The following is a 15,771-nucleotide window of genomic DNA, read 5'->3' on the forward strand; positions in this document are numbered from 1 at the left end:
GTTTCCTTACAGCTTCATCAATAGTGTGACTTGTCAAACTTTTGACTTTTTTTGCCAATCTGATAAGATATGGTATCTTTTCATATGATATTTCCATATTTTTAGCATTTTAATGTTTATTTTGTAAATGACCTTTTCAGGTATTTTGTCTATTTTATGGGCTTAAAATTTATTTTACTTCTTTCATGTTTTAATAGTTTGTGCATTAGAGGCACTATCTCTTTATGATATATTACAAATATTTTTCTGATAAATTTTCATTTACTTTCTAAATTTGCTAACAGTATTTCTTGTTGTGAAAAAGTTTTTAAAAATATGTAGTTTAAGGGCCAGCTCTGTGGTATAGTGGGCTAAAGCCTCTACCTGGAGTACTGGTAATCCATATGGGCCCTAATTCTAGTCCCGGCTGCTCTTTTTCCAATTCAGCTCTTTGCTGCGGTCGGGGAAAGCAGTAGAGAATGGCCCAAGTCTTGGGTTACTGCACCCATGTAGGAGACCCGGAAGAGGCTCCTGGCTCTTGGCTTCAGATCAGCCCAGCTCCAGCTGTTGTGGCCATTTGGGGAGTGAACCAGCAGATAGAAGACCTTTCTTTATGTCTTTCTCTCTCTCTCTCTCTCTCTCTCTCTCTCTCTCTGTAACTCTACCTCTCAAATAAATAATATCTTTAAAAACAAAAAAAAAGTAGTTCAAATTTGTTCATTTTCAAAAATATATCTAGAATTTAAGATAATTTTTTCTTCTCCTTTGTATCTGGAATTTAAGATATAATTTTTCCTTTTCTACACTATTTTTTTTAACTTTTATTTAGCAAATATAAATTTCCAAAGTACAGCTTATGGATTACAATGGCTTTTCCCCCCCATAACTTCCCTCCCACCTGCAACCCTCCCAACTCCCGTTCCCTCTCCCATTCCATCCACATCAAGATTCATTTTCAATTATCTTTATATACAGAAGATCAATTTAGTATATATTAAGGAAAGCTTTCAACAGTTTACACCCACACAGAGCATAAAGTGTAAAATACTGTTTGAGTACTAGTTATAGCATTAATTCACATTGAATAACACATTAAGGACAGAGATCCTACATGAGGAGTAAGTGCACAGTGACTCAACACTAATATTATTAAGGAGTTTACACTACTTATTCTAGAATTGGTATACTTTGAAAAATTTTTTAGATCTTGGGGCCGGCATTGTGGTGTAGCGGGTAAAGCTGCTACCTGCGATGCTGGCATCCCATGTGGGCGCCAGTTTGTGTCCCAGCTGCTCCACTCCCCATCCAGCTCTCTGCTATTATGCCTGGGAAAACAGGGAAGGATGGAGCAGGTGCTTGGGCCCCTGCCCACCAGGTGCTTGGTGCCCCCTTGTTGGAGACCCAAAAGAAGCTCCTGACTACTGGCTTCTGGGTTGGGTATGACCCAGCCCTGGCCATTGCAGCCATCTGCAGAGTGAGTGAGCAGATGGAAAATCTCTATTTCTTCCTCTCTCTGTGTAATTCTGACTTGCAAATAAATAACTCTTTAAAATTTTAAAATCTCTAATTCATTTGGAGCTTATTATTATTTATAGTATGAAGGCTGATATGTTTCTCTTTTCCAAATGATTTTTGTAGTTATCACAAAAGAATTAATTTTAAAGTTAGTCTTTTTTCCCAGTGATTTATGATACTATTTTATGCGTATTTTAGGTTTCCAAATGTAATTTGGTTTACGTCTGTGCTTTTTATTCTGTTACATTGCTATGCCTCTCCATGTAATACCACGTTATTTTAATTATAGAGGTTTTGTGATATGTTTTAATAACTTGTTGAGTTAAACTCGCCTCATGCATCTTTTTTGGAAGGGTTTTCCTGTCTGCCTATTTATCTTTTCATTTCCTTTAGTATTATCTTACTTAACTCTATGAAAAGATTGTTAATCTTTGTATTGATTACAATAATTTATAATTAATATATAAATAAATACATTGCAAACTGAGTTTGGGAGAAATTAAATCTTGATGCTATAGAAACGTTCTAACCAAAAACAAACCCTGTCTTTCAGTTCATTAATGTCAGTATTATATCTTTCACAAGTCTCTTAAAGTTTTCATCATATAGTTTTGAATACTTCTAAGCTTTTTCCTAAGAGCTTTATATGTTGCATGACTACTATTGTCGCTCCCCCTCTTCACGGAGGAACGACACTAGACCCTGCACTGTTCTTTTGTCTGCTCGGCCCTTCCCGGGTTTGCTGCTGGTCCTTCCTGGGTTGGCTGCTGATCCTTCCACCTCCGTGGAAGGGCGGCTCCCCCTGCCACTTTCCCCACTTCCACGGGGGAGCGGCACACCGCCGGCCGGCTCTCTCGGGGGCTGCTCAGATGTTATCCGGATGTTCCTCTTAGATGTTCCTGGTGCATGTTGTCTCTCTCCTCCTTTATAGTCCTCTTCCACCAATCCCAACTCTGCTACCCACACGCCGAGTACGCTGCTCTCCTCCAATCAGGAGCAGGATCAGCTCCTGCAGGTTATTGGTCGAACTGGAGGCAGCTGTGTAGAAGTTGTTTACTCCTCTCCCAGCGCCATATTGTGGGAGAGCAGATGCATAGAATAAGTCTTAATTCCAGTAACTTAGTCTAGTCCGAGTTGCTCCCCACAACTATAAATGGGATTTGCTTTTTCTTTCTATGTTCTAATAGCTATTTATTAGATCTGCTGATATTTGAGTATTATTTTCCTACCCTACTACTTTGATGACTATTATTTAAGCAATATTGAGTAGACTTTTCTTGGTATATTATTATATCATCTGCCTGTAAAGATTATTTCATTTCTTCCTTTCAAATTATATCTCTTTTTTATCTTGAATTGACTTGTATCTCCAGAATTGTGCTTAGAATTAGAGTAAGTGAGCATCATTGCCTTGCTTCTGAAATTCCTGCAGTGTTTCCTCGTAAGAGAACAATGCTGATGTAGGATTGGGAAAAATATATCCATCTTAATCTTCATCAAGATTTAAATCTATATCTATATATCTATATCTATAGATATACAAGGAGTTTTCAAGAAGTCTATAAAAATGCATATTATAAAAAACTGTGCATGATGGCCAGTGTTGCAGCACAGAGGGTTAAGCTGCCACCAGTATCCCATATGGGAACTGGTTCAAGTCCCAGCTACTCCACTTCTGATCTGGCTCCCTGCTAATGCATCTGGGAAAGCAGGAAAAGATGATTCAAGTGTTTGGGCCCCTGCCACCCACATGGGAGATCCAAATGTAATTTCAGGCTCTTGGCTTCGACCTCGTTCAGTAGCAGCCCTTGCTGCCATTGCAGTTATTTGGGAGAGTGAGTGAACCAACAGATGGAAGATTCTTCTCTCTTTCTCTTCCTCTCTCTCTCTGTAATTCTGCTTTTCAAATAAATAAAATAATAAAATAAAATCTTTAAAATAAAATAAATCTTTAAAAATTATGCATATCAATTTTTTCTGGTACCAAAATAATTTTTTTCCACTTTTCCAAGAATTAATAGATTCTTTTTAAGAGTTTTTAATTGAATTTTTCAAAAGCTTTTTCCTATTTTTTTTCCTTTTTTTATTTTTTGAAAGGCAGAGTCAGAGAGAGAGAGAGAAGGAGAGACAGAGATTTTTCATCCGCTGGTTCCCTCCCCAAATGCCACAACTAAAGGGACTGGGGCAGGTTGAAGCCAGGAGCCAGGTACTTCTCCTGGGTTTCACACATGGGGGCAGGGGACCGAACACTTCGATCATCCTCTGGTGCTCTCCCAGGTGCATCAGCAGGGAGCTGGACTGGAAATGGAGCAGTTGGGACTAGAATTGGTGCTCATATTGGATGTCAGTGCTGCAGGCTGTGGCCCAAACTTCTGCTCTATAATGCTGGCATCAATTTATTTTTCTTAAAAATTCATTTTTAAATTTCCCTCTTTTGTTTGCTTTTCTTCTTCTTTATTTTTTCCATGAGTTTTCAAGTTCCTCATTCATCTACTCCAATTTTCCCATCACAATTCACTTAAGTTCTTCTATTTTTGCTTTATTGTTTTCCTTCAGGATAGTGATTTGTCATTACTTCTCCAAGTGTTGGTTCTCAATTTTTATCTGATTGATGATAACATTTTCTGATTTTTTGCCCTGTAGGAATGTTTTGTTGTTTGCTCTCCATTTTTAAAACAGAAAATGGTTGCATAAATGTGTTGTCCATTCTTTTCCTGTTTCTCACACTTGATTTAGTTTTACTTTTATGGTTGTTACAAGAAGCTCACATTGGAGAAAGGGAAGACCAGGGCAACCTGGCACTTTACAATAAAAAGGCTGTCATCTCTTTCTGTTGTAGTGATGGAGCTCTGTGAGTCCGTGTCTCCTCTCTTCTTCAGCTCAGGAGAGGTTCTACTGCCATACCTAAGCTTCTTCAGGCTCAGTTACACTTTGTCACCCAGGAACAGCACCTGTCTTCTGGAGGATCCTTCCTGAATTTAGAAGATGTGTTTGATCATTTTATGATCTACCATCCTTGAGTGACTCTGAACTCTGTCTCTGTTTCTCTTTGTGTCCTTCAGCCTGGCTTACAACAGTGCCAAGAATTGTTCTTCTCTCATTCAGAGCAGGGTCCTCTTCCAAGTACTCTTCAGGTACAGATGCCTTTTGAAGTCTGTTACACTACTCTCACACTGCCTTCCCCACCCTTTCTCTTGTCTCCTATTGCAACCTATCAGGGTTTTTACAAGGCTTTCTTACCAACGCTTTGGGCAACGTTTGTGTAGAATTTATAGCTTGGAGATGTTTTCTGTCTACAGTCTTTGTTGAAAATCGAATTTCATTATTTCATTTTCATCCTTGTTTCCATATGGATTATTGGCACAGTGGAATGATTTATAACTAAGCAAGTCATCGAGTTTTTACTGGAAGTCGAATCTTATTTTGTCTTTCCTGTTTTACTCATCATGGGCCTCTAGACTAGCTTTTCTTGGGAAATTTTTTGCAGTATTCTTTACTCATTTTCTTTCCTTTTTTTTTTTTTTTGACAGGCAGAGTGTACAGTGAGAGAGAGAGAGAGAGACAGAGAGAAAGGTCTTCCTTTTTGCTGTTGATTCACCCTCCAATGGCTGCCGTGGCTGGCGTGCTGCGGCCAGCGCATCGCGCTGATCCAAAGCCAGGAGCCAGGTGCTTCTCCTGGTCTCCCATGGGGTGCAGGGCCCAAGCACTTGGGCCATCCTCCACTGCACTCCCTGGCCACAACAGAGAGCTGGACTGGAAGAGGGGCAACCGGGACAGAATCCGGTGCCCCGACCGGGACTAGAACCCGATGTGCCGGTGCTGCAAGACGGGGGATTAGCCTATTGAGCCACAGTGCCAGCCCTTTACTCATTTTCAAAGTGAGTATCTAAATTATCTGTGAATACATCAGATACTAAAGTTGGTTTGATATCTGGTATGTGGTAGATGTTGTGAACTTAATTGTGTCCCCATTCTGCAAATTCAGGGTTGAAACTCTACACCCTAATATGACTATATTTAGAGGTAGGGGCTTTAAAGGAGGTGGTGAAGTTAAAGGAGGTCATAATGATGGAGCCCTAATATGATAGGACTAGGGTCTTTATAAGAAGAGGAAGAGACAGCAAAGCCTCTCTTCCCTCCCTCGATGGGCACAGAGGAAATATTGCGAGGCCACATCGAGAAAGCAGCTATGAGCCAAGAACAGAGGATTCACAAGAAACTAACTCTACCACCTGATATCAGGCTTCTAGCCTCCAGACTGTGAGACAATACACATTGGTTGGTTAAGCCGCCACGTCGGTGGTAGTTTGTTATGGCAACCCAAGTAGAAGAATGTAGCTTTGCTTAGATTGTAGCTGCTAATAATAATACTTTGTAATAATGATGAAGGCATCCTAGAAGTCCTGGTTTATGGACACTTATTGATAGAGGAGGGGAAGATCTGGTTTGCAGGGATGTGGATTTCTTAGGAGAGGTGTTATAAACTCTCTGCTCTGTTTTCTCCCCCTTCTTTTTGTTAGCTGGATTTATAAATATTTTATTTGACCTGGTAAAAGTAACACTACAAATCATCATGCGTTTGACTATTTAATAATTGTGCTAATTGCCATATAACCAGTGAAGATATTGTTAGGGATGCCCAATTAATTTTATTATGTGCTTAATTATAGCATTAAATTTAACCAGTTTATTTTAACTCATTTAGTTAACTCCAACCATGATACATACGTTATATAGAATTAAGTACAAAAACAATGGTATATTATTTCCACATTTGTTATAACTTGCTTTTTGTTTTCTTTTGAATGTACAATTCATGATTTGAAGATTTGAACCAAGAAAATCATTTTTGCTCACTGGGAGCCTTCCAATCTACATTCTTGCCAAAACATTCACTAGAGCTTTAAAAGTCTTTTGCTCATTTTTAGTTAAACTTCTCTCTTGGGCTATTTCTCAAGATAGTTGGGAGTTATGCAATACTGGAAATGATTATATCCATTTTCTGTGTTTATATGTAATTCTAATTTTAAATATCAGAAAATTATTTCCACTGGAATCTCATTTTAAGTAAAAGTACTATTGCTTTATTCAAACCCTCAATCACATTTTACTTCCCCTCTGAAATCTTTCTGGATTCTCCCAGTGCAACTAATTTATTTTTCCATCTGAGCACTTTCTACATTGTATTGTATTTTGTGTACAACACAAGGCACTCAGTATAAGAAATGAATGTTTCTCCAATTAGACTCCATGATTCTTGGGAATGCAGAGTGTATCTTTTCACATCCTTAGAACCTTATTGTCAGAGATTGTACTTTGTATGCTTTCAATTTTTTTATTCAAGATTTATGATTCAGGATATGGTCTGTGGTGGTATATGTTCAAATTCATATTTTGCTGACTTGGGAAGCATAGCTTTATGACATTTCAGGTAGTTGATGATTCTTCTAGAACCTTATTATTTTTCTGTCTAGGTCTATTGATTATTGAAGGAGTGTTGAAGTCACCAAATATAATGCAAATGTGGCTGTTTCTCCTCTTCTTTCTTCAATTTTTGCCTCATATATTTGCATACACTGTTGTTAGGTATATACACATTTAAAATTGTTACCTCATCTTGATGAAATGACCTTTAATTATTATGTCATTTTTTTCCTTATTATAATTTTCTTGCTCTGAAGCCTACTTTCTCCAAAATTAATATATTCACTTAAGAGATCTTTTGATTAATAATTAAATATTTTATCCCTTTCTGTTCTTTTGCTTTTAATGTCCCTATATAATTGTATTTGAAACAAATTTCTTGTAAAGAGCATATACGCTCAAGTTTTGTTTCTTCTGTTTTTATTCTGAAATTCTCTGTATTTGAACTTATTTTTCCAAAGAAACCTTTTATTTAAGGAATACAAACTTCATGCATTTCCTTAAATACAACTTTAGGTTTGGAATATAGTGATTCTTCCCACCATACCTGCCCTTCCAACCAAACTCCCAATACTCCTCCTCCTCCCTCTCCATTCCCAGTCTTATTTTTTACTAAGATCCATATTCAATTAACTTTATACACATATGATTAGCTATATACTAAGAGTTCAACAAATTATATGAAGAAAAACAAACTTTTTCTCAACAGTAAAGACAAGGGTTGTTCAAAGTATTGTAACTCGGAAATATTCCTGGTTTCTTCTTCCCTCACTATGGTGTTTTTTCTCGTTATACTGTGACTGTATTAAGTGGACTGTCTGCTTTTGATGGATCCTTCCAGGCTTGTGATGGGTGTAGCCAGAGAGCTCTGTTTGGTTCTTCAGGGTTAAGGGTGTGCCAAAGGTGACACACCCAGGTTAGGCGTGGTAAATCAATCTCTCTCTCTCTCTCTCTTTTGATTCAGAAGGGAAGTAATTCTGCACAGCTGAGCAGAATCGAAGGCAGTCAGTTTCTGATCTCTGGCTCCAGTGGGTATAATATTTGTCTGCTCTGTCCCAAGGACCACACAAAGGATCTATGCAGTCCTCAGTGTAAGCTCAAATTTCTCTGCCATCTCCCACCGGGTTGCCAAGGTTACCAAGTTTGTGTACTCTCCCGAGAGTACTCACATCTCAGTGAGTTCTCTCCCGCACCTTCAGTTTTTCACAGTCTCGGTTCATTAGCTCACCACATTCACTAGGTCCTAACCTCCTGTTATATCACACACATACCCTCCCCCCCCCCCCCCACCACCACCCAGATTCAGGTTTTTCTGCTTGGCTGATGGCAGCTGCAGCTTTTATCTATGTCAAAAATGGCACCTGCTCTTTATCTTGTTCACCTTTGAAAGGTGAGTGGAGAGAGAGACTCGTGTCTCTACCAGTCCCCCCACCTTTTTTTCCTCTCTCCTCTAGTTAGCCTGGTGAAATTTCCCGCACTGGGCTTCAAGCCTTGTTCCCTCTAGGCTCCTCCTTCCACTTTTCTGCTGGTGTCTCGGGCTACTGAGGTTTCGCCTCAGCTCCCTTTCCATTGCTGGTGTGTAGATTCCGTGGCTGGGGTCCCGAGCTGTGGGCGCCCACATAGGACCACAGTGAACCAGTAGTTCCAGAAGAGTTTCCTCTGCTGTTTCTTCCCTAACTCTTCTGTGAAACTGCAGTATCTCCACTTTTTTTTTAACTTTTATTTAATGAATATAGATTTCCAAAGTATAGCTTATGGACTACATTGGCTTCCCCCCACCCCACGAGACTTCCCTCCCACCTGCAACCCTCCCCTTTCCCGCTCTCTCTCCCCTTCCATTCATATCATGATTCATTTTCAATTTTCTATATATACAGAAGATCAGTTTAGCATACATTAAGTAAAGATTTCAACAGTTTACACCCACATAGAAACACAAAGTGAAAAATACTGTTTGAGTACTCATTATAGCATTAAATATCAATGTACAGCACATTAAGGACAAAGATCCTACATGAGGAGTAAGTGCACAGTGACTCCTGTTGTTGACTTTACAAATTGACACTCCTGTCTATGGCATCAGTAATCTCCCTATGCACCAGTCATGAGTTTCCAAGGCTATGGAAGCCCCTTGAGTTTTCCGACTCTTATCTTATTTAGACAAGGTCATAGTCAAAGTGGAAGTTCTCTCCTCCCTTTAGAGAAAGGTACCTCCTTCTTTGAAGACCTGTTCTTTCCACTGGGATCTCACTCATAGAGATCTTTCATTTAGGTTTTTTTTTTTTTTCCAGAGTGTCTTGGCTTTCCATTCCTGAAATACTCTCATGAGCTTTTCAGCCAGATCAGAATGCCTTTAGGGCTGATTCTGAGGCCAGAGTGCTATTTAGGACATCCGCCATTCTATGAGTCTGCTGTGTATCTCGCTTCCCATGGTGGATCGCTCTCCCCTTTATTTATTCTATCGGTTAGTATTAGCAGGCACTAGACTTGTTTATGTGATCCCTTTGACTCTTAGTCCTTTCATTATGATCAATTGTGAACAGAAATTGATCACTTGGATTAGTTAGATGGCATTGGTACATGCCACCTTGATGGGATTTTTTTTAACTTTTATTTAATGAATATAAATTTCCAAAGTACGATTTATGGATTACAATGGCTTCCCCCACATACCGTCCCTCCCACCCACTACCCTCCCCGTTCCCACTCCCTCTCCCCTTCCATTCACATCAAGATTCATTTTCAATTATCTTAATATACAGAAGATCAGCTTAGTATACATTAAGTAAGGATTTCAACAGTTTGCTCCCACACAGAATCATAAAGTGAAAAATAATAGATGATTTTTTTTAAATGATGATGAAATCAGATCAGACCTATTGTCATGTTTAATCCCAGTGAGAGTCAAGTTGGGAGTTGATAATTTCTTTCTTTTTTTTTTTTTTTTTTTTTACAGAATTTCAGTTTAGTATACATTAAGTAAATATTTCAACAGTTTGCACCCCCATAGAAACACAAAGTGAAATATATTGTTTGAGTACTCGTTATAGCATTAAATCTCAATGTACAGTACATTAAGGACAGAGATCCTACATGAGGAGTAAGTGCACAGTGACTCCTGTTGTTGACTTTACCAATTGACACTCCTGTCTATGGCATCAGTAATCTCCCTATGCTCCAGTCATGAGTTTCCAAGGCTATGGAAGCCCCTTGAGTTCTCCGACTCTTATCTTGTTTAGACAAGGTCATAGTCAAAGTGGAGGTTCTCTCCTCCCTTCAGAGAAAGGCACCTCCTTCTTTGAAGACCTGTTCTTTCCACTGGGATCTCACTCACAGAGATCTTTTTGCCAGAGTGTCTTGGCTTTCCATGCCTGAAATACTCTCATGGGCTTTTCAGCCAGATCCGAATGCCTTTAGGGCTGATTCTGAGGCCAGAGTGCTATTTAGGACATCTGCCATTCTATGAGTCTGCTGAGTATCTCACTTCCCATGTTGGATCACTCTCCCTTTTATTTATTCCATCGGTTAGTGTTAGCAGGTACTAGACTTGCTCCCTTTGACTCTTAGTCCTTTCATTATGATCAATTGTGAACTGAAATTGATCACTTGGAATAGTGAGATGGCATTGGTACATGCCACCTTGATGGGATTGAATTGGAATCCCCTGGTATGTTTCTAACTCCACCCTTTGGGGTAAGTCAGCTTGAGCATGTCCCAAATTGTACATCTCTACCCTCTCTTATTCCCACTCTTATGTTTAACAGGGATCACATTTCAGTTTAATTTTAACACTTAAGAATAAATGTGTATTAATTACAGAATTAAACCAGTAGTATTAAGTAGAACAGACAAAAAAAAATACTAAGAGGGATAATGTATTAAGTTGTTCATTAACAGGGCTATGATGATCAAGTCACCATTTCTCATAGTGTCCATTTCACTTTAGGAGGTTTCCTTTTTGGTGTTCAATCGGTTGTCACCGATCATGGAGAACATATGGTATTTGCCCCTTTGGGACTGGCTTACTTCACTCAGCATGATGTGTTCCAGATTCCTCCATTTTGTTGCAAATGACTGGATTTCGTTGTTTCTTATTCTAAAGAGTATTCGTTATTTCTTATTCTAAAGAGTACATATCCCATAATTTCTTTATCCAGTCTACCATTGATGGGCATTTAGGTTGGTTCCAGGTCTTGGCTATTGTGAATTGTGCTGCGATAAACATTAGGGTGGAGACCGCATTTTGTTTGCCAATTTAAACTCCTTTGGGTAAATTCCAAGGAGTGGGATGGCTGGGTTGAATGGTAGGGTTATATTCAGGTTTCTGAGGAATCTCCAGACTGACTTCCATAGTGGCTTGACCAGTTTGCATTCCCACCAACAGTGGGTTAGTGTCCCTTTTCCCCCACATCCTCGCCAGCATCTATTGTTGGTAGATTTCTGTATGTGAGCCATACTAACCGGGGTGAGGTGGAACCTCATTGTGGTTTTGATTTGCATTTCCCTGATTGCTAGTGACCTTGAACATTTTTTCATGTGCCTGTTGGCCATTTGGATTTCCTCTTTTGGAAAATGTCTCTTGAGGTCCTTGGCCCATCTCTTAAGTGGGTTGTTGGTTTTGTTTTTGTGGAGTTTCTTGATCTCTTTGTAGATGCTGGTTATTAACCCTTTATCTGTTGCATAGTTTGCAAATATTTTTTCCCATTCTGTCGGTTGTCTCTTCACTCTCCTGACTGTTTCTTTTGCAGTACAGAAACTTCTCAATTTGATGCAATCCCAATAGTTGATTTTGGCTTTGACTGCCTATGCCTCCCGGGTCTTTTCCAGAAATTCTTTGCCTGTGACAATATCTTGAAGGGTTTCTCCAATGTTCTCTAATGACTTGATGGTGTCAGGTCGTAGATTTAGGTCTTTAATCCACGTTGAGTGGATTTTTGTGTAAGGTGTAAGGTAGGGGTCTTGCTTCATGCTTCTGCATGTGGAAATCCAATTTTCCCAGCACAATTTATTGAATAGACTGTCCTTGCTCCAGGAATTGGTTTTAGATCCTTGATCAAATATAAGTTGGCTGTAGATGTTTGGGTTGATTTCTGGTGTTTCAATTCTGTTCCATTGGTCTATCCATCTGTTTCTGTACCAGTAGCATGCTGTTTTGATTACAACTGCCCTGTAGTATGTCCTGAAATCTGGTATTGTGATGCCTCCGGCTTTGTTTTTGTTGTACAAGAATGCTTTAGCTATCCGAGGTCTCTTGTGCCTCCATATAAATTTCAGCATCATTTTTTCTAGATCTCAGAAGAATGTCTTTGGTATCTTGATTGGGATTGCATTGAATGTATAAATTGCTTTTGAGAGAATGGACATTTTGATGATGTTGATTCTTCCAATCCATGAGCATGGAAGATTTTTCCATTTTTTGGTATCCTCTTCTATTTCTTTCTTTAAGATTTTGTAATTTTCATCGTAGAGATCTTTAATGTCCTTGGTTAAGTTTATTCCAAGGTTTTTGATTGTTTTTGTAGCTATTGTGAATGGGATTGATCTTAGCAGTTCTTCCTCATTCATGGCATTGCTTGTGTATACAAAGGCTGTTGATTTTTGTGCATTGATTTTATATCCTGCCACTTTGCCAATCTCCTCTATGAGTTCTAGTAGTCTCTTAGTAGAGTTCTTTGGATCCTCTAAGTAAAGAATCATATCGTCTGCAAAGAGGGATAGTTTGACTTCTTCCTTCTCAATTTGTATTCCTTTGATTTCTTTTTTTTGTCTGATGGCTCTGGCTAAAACTTCCAGAACTATGTTAAATAGCAGTGGTGAGAGTGGGCATCCCTGTCTGGTGCCAGATTTCAGTGGAAATGCTTCCTACTTTTCCCAATTCCATAGGATGTTGGCTTTGGGTTTTTCATAAATTGCTTTGATTATATTGAGGAATGTTCCTTCTATACCCAGTTTCCTTAGAGTATTCAACGTGAAATGTGTTGTATTTTATCAAATGGTTTCTCTGCATCTATTGAGGTTATCATATGCTTTTTCTTTTGCAGTCTGTTAATGTGGTGTATCACATTGATTGTTTTGTGCACATTAAACCATCCCTGCATACCAGGGATAAATCCCACTTGGTCTGGGTGGATGATCTTTCTGATGTGTTGTTGCATTCTATTGGCCAGAATTTTATTGAGGATTTTTGCATCTATGTTCATCAGGGATATTAGTCTGTAATTCTCTTTCAATGCTGCATATTTTTCTGGTTTAGGAATTAAGGTGATGCTGGCTTCATAAAAAGAATTTGGGAGGATTTCCTCTTTTTCAATTGTTCTGAATAGTTTGAGAAGAATTGGAATTAGTTCTTCTTTAAATGTCTGGTAGAGGCTGGCGCCGTGGCTCACTAGGCTAATCCTCCGCCTAGCGGCGCCAGCACACCGGGTTCTAGTCCCGGTCGGGGCGCCGGAATCTGTCCCGGTTGCCCCTCTTCCAGGCCAGCCCTCTGCTGTGGCCAGGGAGTGCAGTGGAAGATGGCCCAGGTGCTTGGGTCCTGCACCCCATGGGAGACCAGGAAAAGCACCTGGCTCCTGGCTCCTGCCATCGGATCAGCGCAGTGCACGGGCCGCCGCGCTAGCCGCGGCGGCCATTGGAGGGTGAACCAACGGCAAAGGAAGACCTTTCTCTCTGTCTCTCTCTCTCACTGTCCACTCTGCCTGTCAAAAAAAAAAAATGTCTGGTAGAATTCAGCAGTGAATCCATCTGGTCCTGGGCTTTTCTTTGTTGAGAGGGCCTTTATGACTTTCAATTTCTGTCTCAATTATGGGTCTTTTCAGGTTTTCTATGTCTTCCTGGTTCAATTTAGGTATTTGCATGTGTCCAGGAATCTATCCATTTCTGATAGGTTTCCCTGTTTGCTTGCATACAGGTCGTTGTAGTAATTTCTGATGATTCTTTTTATTTCTGTGGTGTCTGTTGTTACATTTCCTTTTTCATCTCTGATTTTATATATTTGGGTCTTTTCTGTTTTTAGTTAGTTGGGCCAATGGGGTGTCAATTTTGTTTATTTTTTCAAAAAACCATTTCCTCATTTGGCTGATTTTTTGTAATTTTTTTTTGGATTCAATCCTGTTGATTTCTTCTCTGATTTTAATTATTTTTCTTCTCCTACTAGATTTGGGTCTGGTTTGCTGCAGATTTTCTAGATCCTTGAGATGCCTTGAAAGCTCATTTATTTGGTGCCTTTCCAGTTTCTTGATGTAGGCACCTATTGATATAAACTTTCCTCTTAACACTGCTTTTGCTGCGTCCCATAAGTTTTGGTATGTTGTGCTGTTATCCTCATTTACTTCCAGAAAGTTTTTGATTTCTCTTTTAATTTCTTCGATGACCCATTGTTCATTCAGGAGCATGTTGTTCAATCTCCATGTGTTTGCATATGCTCTAGGGATTCCTGAGTTGCTAATTTCCAACTTCATTCCTTTATGGTCTGAGAAGCTGCATGGTATGATTCTAATTCTTTTGAATTTGCTGAGACTTGCTTTATGGCCTAGTATGTGGTCAATCCTAGAGAAGGTTCCATGTACTGCTGAGAAGAATGTAAATGCTTTCTGTGTAGGAGGAAAAGTTCTGTAGATATCTGTTAGATCCATTTGGGCTATAGTGTCATTTAAATCTATTGTCTCCTTGTTGATCTTCTGTCCTGTTGATCTGTCTATTTCTGAGAGTGGAGTATTGAAGTCCCCCAGTACTATTGTATTGGGGTCTAAGTCTCCCTTTAAGTCCCTTAACAAATCTTTTAAATAAACCGGTGCCCTGTAATTAGGTGCATAGACATTGATAATCATTATATCTTCCTTTTGAATTGATCCCTTAATCATTATATAGTGCCCCTCTTTGTCTCTTTCAACAGTTTTTGTGTTAAAGTTTATTTTGTCTGATATTAAGATGGCTACGCCCGCTCTTTTTTCATTTCTGTTGGCATGGTATATCTTTTTCCAGCCTTTCTCTTTTAGTCTGTATGCATCTTTATTGGAAAGATGTGTTTCTTGTAAGCAGCAAATAGATGGGTTTTGTTCCTTAACCCAATCAGCCAATCTGTGCTTTTAACTGGACAGTTCAGGCCATTCACGTTCAATGTGACTACTGATAAGTAGCAACTCTGCCCTGCCATTTGCCAAAGATATTTTCTGATATATGTTTTGAACTTCCTGTGATCTTTTGGTGTGAGGTTTCCTTCATTTACCTTCCTTGATATTGAGACCGTCTTTCTATCTTTCTGTGTTTAACACATCTTTAAGCATCTTTTGGAGGGCTGGATGAGTGGCAACAAATTCTTTCAATTTCTGTTTGTTGTGAAAGGTCTTTATTTCACCTTCATTCACAAATGATAGCTTTGCAGGATATAATATTCTGGGCTGGCAGTTTTTTCTCTCTTAGTACCTGGGCTATATCTCGCCATTCCCTCCTAGCTTGTATGGTTTCTGTTAAGAAGTCTGCTGTGAGTCTGATTGGAGATCCTCTGAGAGTAATCTGATGCTTCTCTCTTGCACACTTTAGGATCTTTTCTTTATGTTTCACTGCAGTGAGTTTAATTACAACGTGTCGTGGTGAGGATCTCTTTTGGTCATGTTTATTAGGGGTTCTATGAGCTTCCTGTACTAGGATGTCTCCATCCTTCTCCAAACCTGGGAAATTTTCTGCTAATATCTCACTAAAAAGGTGTTCTCATCCTTTATCCCTCTCCATGCCTTCAGGAATTCCTAGAACCCGAATGTTGGGTTTTTTAATAGTATCCTGAAGATTCCCAACAATATGTTTTAGATTTCTAATTTCCTCTTCTTTTCTTTGGTTTGATTGTATATTTTCCTGTGG

Source organism: Oryctolagus cuniculus, chromosome 1, assembly GCF_964237555.1.
Source record: "Oryctolagus cuniculus chromosome 1, mOryCun1.1, whole genome shotgun sequence".
In the NCBI taxonomy this organism is placed as follows: Eukaryota; Metazoa; Chordata; class Mammalia; order Lagomorpha; family Leporidae; genus Oryctolagus; species Oryctolagus cuniculus.